Source organism: Morus notabilis, unplaced genomic scaffold (genome assembly GCF_000414095.1).
Source record: "Morus notabilis unplaced genomic scaffold, ASM41409v2 Scaffold436, whole genome shotgun sequence".
NCBI classification, from domain to species: Eukaryota; Viridiplantae; Streptophyta; class Magnoliopsida; order Rosales; family Moraceae; genus Morus; species Morus notabilis.
Genome location: NW_010362623.1, coordinates 155,155 through 164,533, shown reverse-complemented (window position 1 = coordinate 164,533; position 9,379 = coordinate 155,155). Strand labels below are relative to the sequence as shown.

The window sequence follows — 9,379 nt, the reverse complement described above, 5'->3', positions numbered from 1 at the left end:
GCCACAAGTAGTGCTGGCATGTCTCTAGAGCTTGAACCAATGCATACAACTCCTTGTCATAAGTGGGGTAATTAAGTGCAGCTCTGCTTAGCTTCTCACTAAAGTATGCAAGTGGTCTCCCATCTTACGTAAGAACAACGCCTATACCTACACCAGAAGCATCACATTCGATTTCGAACGTTTTAGAAAAGTTAGGTAAAGCAAGTAAAGGGGTGTAAGTAAGCTTGTGTTTAATAAGCTGGAACACCTTCTCTTGTTCTTCACCCTATTTGAACGCAACATTCTTCTTGATAAATTCGGTAAGTGATGCAGTGATGGTGCTAAAATCTTTCATGAACCTCCTGTAAAAACTAGCAAGTCCATGAAAGCTTCTAACATTACCTACACTGGAGGGGGTCGGCCACTCTTGGATGGCTTTGATCTTCTCTTCACCAACCTCAATTCTTTTAGCACTCGTAACAAAACCTAGGAAAACAAGCTTATCGGTGCAGAAAGTACCCTTTTTGAGATTAGCATATAACTTCTCCTTTCTAAGCACCTCCAAAACCGAGTGTAAATGTGAGACATGATCATGCAAACTCTTACTATAAATTAGAATATCATCAAAATAGACAACAACAAATTTACCAATGAAAGCATGCAAGACATGATTCATTAAGCACATGAAAGTACTAGGTGCATTAGTTAATCCAAATGGCATCACTAACCACTCATACAATTCATGTTTAGTTTTAAATGTTGTCTTCCATTTGTCTTCTTCGTTCATCCATATTTGATGATACCCACTCTTAAGATCGATCTTAGAAAACACATAAGAACCATGTAGCTCATCCAACATATCATCTAAGCGAGGGATAGGGTGTCGATACTTTACCATTATGTTGTTGATGGCTCGATAATCAACACACATCCTCCAAGTCCCATCCTTCTTAGGCACTAGAATCACCGGAACTACGCAAGGACTCATGCTTTCTCTCACGTGCCCTTTCTCCATCAATTCTTTGACTTGCCTTTGAAGCTCTTTCATCTCTTCCAGGTTGCTTCAATATGCGGGTCGGTTTACAATTGATGCACCTGGAACAAAGTCAATTTGATGTTCAATCCCTCGGATGGGTGGTAAACCATGCGGTACCTCCTCAGGAAACACATCCTCAAATTCATGCAAGAGAGAAACAAAAACACTAGGCAACAAAGAGTCAAGTTAGTTAGTGCTTAAAAAGGTCTCCTTGTACATGAGTACAATCATCAACCATTTTGAAATCAATGCTTGCTTAACCTCACTTGTTTTTGTATAGAAATTTCTTTGTTTTCTCTCTGGTTTTACCTCCTTGGTCGAACTCTTCTCTCTCTTTTCTTCCTTACTAGATGCGACATTACTCTTTTTTTTTTTTTTCTCTCTTTGGCCGTGTATCTCTCTTTCCCCCCATTCTCACTATGCACGACCTCACTCCTCTTTTCACTCTCATTGTTTTGCTCTCTCATGTTCTTTTGTTCACTCAATTTTTACAACCTCACTTGGTCCTCATAGACACGTTTTGATGTTGACGAAACTAGAGTGATAGTTCGTTGGTTGTACGTGAATGAGTACTTGTTGGTGAAGCCGTCCTACTACACACGCCGGTCAAATTGCCACAGTCTTCTGAAAAGGAGATGTCCCACTTGCATTGGTACCACGTCACACAATACTTCATCCTCATACTTACCGATTCAAAATGGTACGACAACCTGCTTTGTAACCTTTACTTCACCGCTATTATTCAACCATTATAGCTTGTAAGGATGAAGGTGCTTAAGTGTTGTAAGCCCTAGCTTTTCAACCATGGAAGTGCTAGCAACATTAGTGCAACTACCACCATCTATAATAACACTACATACCTTGTCTTTCTCGTGGCAACGAGTGTGAAAGATGTTCTCCCACTGTACTTCTTCTTCCTCTTCTTTAGCTTGCAAGTTTAAGGCTTGACGTGCGAGTAGCCTAAGCATCTCACCATGATCTGCCCCGAACTCCTCATCTCCTATTGGGGCATCCTCTAATGGTGGCAATTCATCTAGATCATCTTCATCTTCAGAATCAATTTCTCCATTTTCCCAGATCACCATAACTCGCTTGTTTGGACATTGGCTAGCTATGTGTCCTCTTCCCTGACATTTGAAACACTTAATCTTGCTAGAATGAGTATAACTAGGGGCTAATTTACCTTGAAAGGCCATGGTATTGATGGCTGGTTTGGACTTAGGTTTGGCCTTGAAGGTGGACGGGTTTTCTTCTTTTTTTGGGTAGTTCGATCTCCAAGGTGCTGCACTCAAATTTTGTGGTGCTGGTCTTGGTCGTGTACCACTCCTCTTGAGTTGCCTCTCAACTTTAATTGCCATAGGCACCAAATCCTCCAATTCCACATAATGGTGTATCTCGATTTTGTTAGCAATCTCTCAGTTTAAACCATTCAAAAATATGGCCATTGTCGCCTCCCGATCCTCCTCCACATTGGCTCTAATCATAGCTATCTCCATCTCTTTAAAATACTCATCAACGCTCTAGTTACCTTGATGGAGACCTTGCAGCTTGAGGTATAGATCCTGGTAGTAGTGACTTGGTACAAATCATCGCCTCATCATCCTTTTCATCTTATCCCAAGTTTCAATAGGACATTCTCCGTTTCGCCTCCTATTGGTGCATACCTGGTCCCACCACACAATAGCATAATCAGTAAATTCAATTGCAGCAAGTTTTACCTTCTTTAATTCGGAGTAGTTGTGATAGTCAAAATCCAACTCCATCTTCTTTTCCTACTCGAGATATGCTTTGGGATCACTTTTTCAATGAAATGTAGGAATTTTCATCTTGATACTTCCCAAGTTGTTATCCGCTTGGTTCCTAGCTTCTCTATTCCATCCATATCTCCTATGGCTGCCCATTGACATTCTATCAAACTCCTCCTCTAAATTGTCCCCTTCAAATTCACCAATATCCTCAACTCCCCTTCGGTGCATCATGTTCCTCCTTGGAGCGTTCGGAGCAAATGTTAGTTGATCCTGTTGTGTTCATCTTCTACCCTATCCAACCTCTCATGTAAGTGTTCAAACTCTACCCTCATCATCCACCTTATCTCTCCCATTAATGCATGCATTTACAGTTTCAGATTAACGGGAAGTGGAATCGCTTCACTTGTGTTTTTCTCCTGATTTTGCGACATGATTAAAATGTGTTGCAATCGAAGAATAATTCACTCAAAGCCACTCGTGTTTCACTCAATTTAATTGGTCTTTTACCCTCTAATATGCTCACACACTCTGCCTTTTTTTCACTCGTATTTTTCTTCCAGTTCTTACAAAACTAATCCAACAATAAGAAGGATTCAAGCAGCCAATCGACGCGAGACTCAAACCAAATGAAATCAAATTTTGTCACAGATTTTTTTAATCGGTTTTAGAAACACTAGAACCTTAATTCACATTTTCTAGGGTTTGTAAACCTAGTGGAATTCGAAATTAAGCAATGGTAGTTGGACTCAAACTCAAAACAAGTAGGGAGTTTAACAATCAGATTTTTTTTTTGCCGAATTGAAAACCTAACCTTAATGCATGACTTTTGACAAAGAAAAGAAAAACCAATAAACAAGAAAAGGATAGGAAAACCTGACGATCCCATGGTCTGATACCAACTAATACGAACCACGCCAATAACGTGACGAAACCCGATACCAAATCTGGAAACAAGTCAAGATCTCTCAAGTTTGATGGAAACCGCAACCCATTGCTTAGCAAAGCAAGAACCTTGGTATGGCGAAGACACCACAAAAGAGTATGCAAATTTCATTTGATAAGTGAAGTTGAATGCCACAAGGAATCCTTGATAAGTTTGAAAAAGTTTCTTTAAGAACTCAAGAAGAATATCTCACAATATGATCAAACGTCAAAACTGTTTTGCATTATCTTAAATTGAGCCTTAAATAGCCAAAACTTTCATGAAGAGTTTTTAATTGTAAAAAGTCCTAATCTACCCTTAATGAGATAAACACGCCTAAAAATAAGATAAACATGCCTAAAACAAAACCTAGGAAGGAATCAGAGTTTGACTCAAAATATCCTTCCTTCTCAACACACCTATAATGGAATTCAAATTTTAAAGTGAAACTGAAACCTAAAAATAGGATTATAATGAAATCAAATCTTGATCCACAATCTTGGCTTGATCTTTTACTAGAAAACATGCGTGGACTTCCCACTGCACATGTATCCCGGAATGACATGGAAGTTGGCCATGCAATGGCTCAATGGACATGTATGACTGATTGGCTCTCTTCTGGATCAACTTTGATGAGTAAAACCAGCCTTTGTTCACCCTCAGTAGTGAACACTCTCTCTTCTTGTTGTAGAACTCTCCGGACTAGGTTATTCAACTCTTCTTTGAGTCTTTTAGCTCGATTCCTCATCACCGGGCCAACTGCGACTTGAATTGGATTGTGAGTATTCCTTGCATCCTTGATGTCCTCATCATTCCCCCCTATTGAGAAGGATTTGTCCTCAAATCATCACCTACATCAAAAAGACTCAAGTCAGTAACATTGAAAGTAGCACTAACATTGTACTCACCAGGTAAGTCAAGTCTGTAGGCATTGTCATCAATCCGTTCTAGCAATTGAAAAGGACCATCTCCTCTGGGCAATAACTTAGAACATCGTTGTGCTAGAAATCTTTCTTTCCTCATATGTAACCACACCCAATCACCGGGCTCAAAAATCAACTTGTGACGTCCCTTGTTAGCTTGCTTGATGTATTGTTCGGTTCTTCTCTCTATGTTAAGCCATGTCCTCTCATGGAGTTGCTTCACAAATTTTGCCTTCTTTTTACCATCTATGTCCATATGCTCGGAAACAGGTAATGGTGATAAATCCAAAGGAGTTAAAGGATTAGCATTTTTAATATGTTCAGGAATGGAAATTAGAACTTATGTTATTATGATATAGCATTTTGGGAGAAAGCAACTGATGTTCAAAATGAGATAGCATTTTAAGGAAAAGAAACTTATGTTCACAGAGTTACAGCATTAAAATAGCATTTAAAAAAATAAAAAAGTTTCGCAATTTTTTCCTCAGAGGTTTTCAGAAAGTATAAATATATAAAAGTCAGCTACAGTGATGGCCACCTAGTAGGGTCGCTACAGTTGGTATCAGAGCTGGTATCCTACCAACCTACTCCACACTGTCACATGCATGTTCGCCACAGTCTAAGTAAACAGAATTCATAAGAGTAAATCAGCTTTATTTTCCAAGATGGAAATTAATGTTTAAATTATATACATACAGGATTATAATATAAGTTATGGCATCCTCCTCTACACCACCACCAGATAGAGTTCCATATGATCCATTTATGGCACATCTAGTAATAGTTTTTCGGAACACCAATCCGGGCGACTATGAGGGTGAGACCTATGTAGGGAGGATAGAGGACTGGGTTATGCAGACTGATAACTCTATGAAAATAAAGTTAATTGAGCATTTCCCAGGCTTAAATTATTACCTAGAGGGTAATTAGTATTAGTTTTTCTCCTTTATTTTGTCTTGTTAATTGTTTTTAGTTATTTGTGATTCATAAATTCTCTCTCTCGTGATTAGCGTTTAAAAAGAGCTAATTCAGGTGCGCTTTGTGCTATAATCTTAGCTTTAAGAAAACGTGGTCGTTTGGAGCTTTGAGCAGCTTTTTCGTTTCTGGAGTATGAAGGAATCCTAGTCAGCATTGCTGTGCATTGTTGCAGCAAGACGAGCTGGGCTAGACGTGTGTTTTGCTGACAGTTGGACCTGAGCTGGTTAATGGGCTGATTTTGTCCGTGAAGGGTGCTGATTGAGCCACTCATTGGAGGCTTTCTCATATGCTGCCACGTGGAATTAGGGTACAATAAGTACCTGCAGCTGAGAAGAAAGAGGGCGTCCTTGGTCATATTTTGTAACGTAGAGGCGGCTGAACTTGGAAAAGGAAACCACCTCCATTTCTCTGATCAAGTACCAGCTCCAGTATTGGAAAGAAGAAGAAGGAAACGTCACAGGGTGTTGAACGTAAAGGAAGGTTCATTGTTGATGAAGGAAGCGTTTAGAAGAAACCTTGGAAAAGGGGGAGTCTGATTCTCCTCTCTTCACCTTAGTTTTTCTTACTCTCATTACTCTATTTTACTTTGTTAAAGAATATTTACGTTCCTTTATAAATCTGAACTCGAATCCATATATATATAACTCTATGAGATTATGATTTGTTGGCTGAGATTGTTGAGTTGTTAAATATTGAAATGTTAGTTGATGTTGAATGGATCTGATGATTATTTCTTTGTTTATTCAAGTGAGCTGAATTTGTGCCTTAACTGTGATTGGGAAATCATAAGAGATGAGTATAGCTTTGATTAGATCTGGGAAGATTTAGTTGAGTGGACACAGCTTGAATAGTGCAGGTTCTTAGATCTTGTTTTAGATTTTTGATTCACATGATATAGGAATATATTGTGTCTTGCATAACCATATGATTTAGAGCTTCATTCTCTGATTTTAGAGTCTAGATTTGCAAAGGGATTTGTGGGATTTAGCTTTAAGATCAGCAGACAGAGGATTGGAAAATCCCTAGTTTAGTAAATCTGGTTAACAGGAAGTAGTCGTTGCCGTCCATTGCTGCAGCATCGCGCAGCATTGTTAGGAGACAGTTTAGCAATTGTGAGCCACGCACAGTGACTTTGGCCAATTTTATTTGCACATTTATTATTAATTAGTTTTATCTTTGTTGTTCATTTTCTTACAGTCAGATTATTATTAGTTTTTAACATCTTAAAATCAACTTTAGTTTTCTTCTTAAAACTTGAATAGAATTAACTTAGCAATTTGATTTCAAAAACACACAATCCCTGTGGGATGATATTTGATTATTCATCATTTTACTACTTGTTGACTCGTGCACTTGCGAGATTCTAGATTCACAATTTTAGGCAACAAGTTTTTGGCACCATTGCCGGGGATTGTCTTATTTGAATCTTATTGTTAATGTAATTTACTATTCAAGTATTTTTGTTCATTTTCATCAGAGTTTCTGAGTTTTGGTAGGTCTTTGGAACATCTTGTATGCAAGAACCTGAGTTATTCCTTCTTGACCCAGAAATTGAAAGGACTGTGAGAAGGAGAAGAAGGGAGCAGCAAGGATTTGCTCACATACACGAAATGGCTGAGGAAGATGCTCAGGGGATCTTATTAAATCAGGGGAAGCAACTTAACGCTCGTGAACCAGCCCAGAGACCATTCGTGGTTGATGACCATGATCGAGCTATCAGAGATTTTGCAGTCCCGGTTCTTGATGGGCTGAATCCTGTGATTATTCGGCCAAACATCCAGGCCCCACACTTTGAACTTAAACTAGTCATGTTTCAAATGCTACAGACCGTGGGATAATTCAGCGGTATGGCAACAGACGATCCTCATCAACATTTGAGGCTATTCATGGAAGTTAGCGATATATTCAAGCTACCGGGGGTTCCTCCAGAGACTTTAAGGCTGACACTTTTCCCTTTCTCTTTGAGGGATTGAGCTAGAGCTTGGTTTAATAGCCTACCTGCTGATTCCATTGTTACATGGAATGATATGGCTGAGAAGTTTCTTATGAAGTATTTCCCTCCGACAAAGAACGCCAAGTTGAGAAATGACATTACCTCTTTTCATCAAGTAGATGGAGAGTCAGTTTATGCGGCATGGGAACGATTTAAGGAGCTACTCAGAAAATGTCCATTACATGGTATTCCCCATTGGATTCAAATGGAGACTTTTTACAATGGTCTCAATGAACAAACGAGAGTGCTGGTGGACGCCGCAGCTAATGGTGCTCTTTTGGCAAAATCTTACAATGAAGGCTATGAGATTCTGGAGAGAATGGCCACAAATCATTATCAATGGCCAACCGAGAGACTACCTACAAGGAAAACACCGGGAGTTCTTGAAGTAGATGCAATTACCGCTCTTTCGGCGCAAGTGTCGAATTTGACAAACATGTTCAAAACTATGAACACTTCAACTGGAGTGAATTCTGTCCAGGCCCTCACACCCTCTTGCGTATACTGTGGAGAGGGGCACCAATTTGAGGAATGTCCTTCGAATCCCGCTTCAGTTTGTTATGTGAGTAACTACAACCGCAACAATGCTTACAGCCATCAATACAACCAAGGATGGAGACAACATCCTAACTTCTCTTGGAGTAATCAAGGGGCAGGTTCTAGTGGTGCTCCCCCTTATAATAGACCAGCTCAACAGTCGGGTTTGCCACAACCAGCTCAACCAATGCGGATTCAAGCGGGTGAAAATCCAAATTCTTTGGAGAATTTTCTTAAGGAGTACATAACAAAGAATGAGGCTAAAATCCAGAGCCAAATGCTTTAACTAATTGACCCTAGGGCACTCTTCCAAGTAATACGGAAAATCCTAGGCAGGACGGCAAAGAGCATTACAAAGCCATTTTATTGAGAAGTGGAAAAGCACTGGAGCAGCCACAGGAGAAAAACAAGCTGGATGGAGAACCATCTTCGATCCAAAGGAAGTAAGGCAGGATGGCCATATGAACCCTGTACAAAGTCAAGATGAGGTAGAACCTAGTGTTGCTGCAGCGACGCAACAGCAGCACGAAGCCGCAAGAACAGGCCAGAACAGACCACCACCGCCCTGTCCTCAAAGATTTCAGAAGAAACAACAGGACAAGCAGTTTGGAAAGTTTCTTGACGTGCTGAAACAACTTCATATCAATATCCCATTAGTTGAAGCTCTTGAGCAAATGCCAAATTACGTAAAATTTATGAAAGAAATTCTTTCCAAGAGGGGGCGTTTGGGTGAGTTCGAGACAGTGGCACTTACAAAAGAGTGCGGGCTGATTTCTCAAAGCACTTTACCACCTAAATTGAAGGACCCAGGGAGTTTCACAATCCCATGTTCGATTGGCAACACTTATTTTGGTAAAGCCTTGTGTGATTTGGGTGCAAGCATAAATTTGATGCCAATGCCTGTTTTTAAGCAGCTAGGTATTGGTGAAGCTAGGCTAACTACAGTCACCCTTCAACTTGCCGATCGATCATTTGTTCATCCGGAAGGAAAAATTGAAGATGTGCTGGTGCGTGTTGATAAATTCATCTTTCCGGTGGATTTTGTGGTCTTGGATTATGAAGCAGACAAGGAGATACCCATTATTTTGGGTAGACCATTTCTAGCCACTGGAAAGACATTGATTGATGTGCAAAAAGGTAAACTTACTATGTGAGTTGACGATGAGCAGGTCACATTCGATGTTCTCAATGCTATGCGCTTTCCAGATGAGGTTGAAGAATGTTTGGTTGTGGGTGTATTAGATGCTTTTGTGATGGAAGAAC

General features: G+C 39.9%; 1 non-coding gene across 1 annotated transcript; it reads right to left on the bottom strand.

Annotated features, from left to right (window-relative positions):
- Positions 1-7,661: 7,661 nt before the first annotated feature.
- Positions 7,662-7,763, bottom strand: LOC112092408. The gene has a single exon (XR_002902579.1). It is a non-coding gene; the product is annotated as a small nucleolar RNA R71 (small nucleolar RNA).
- Between the last annotated feature and the right edge of the window lie 1,616 nt (positions 7,764-9,379).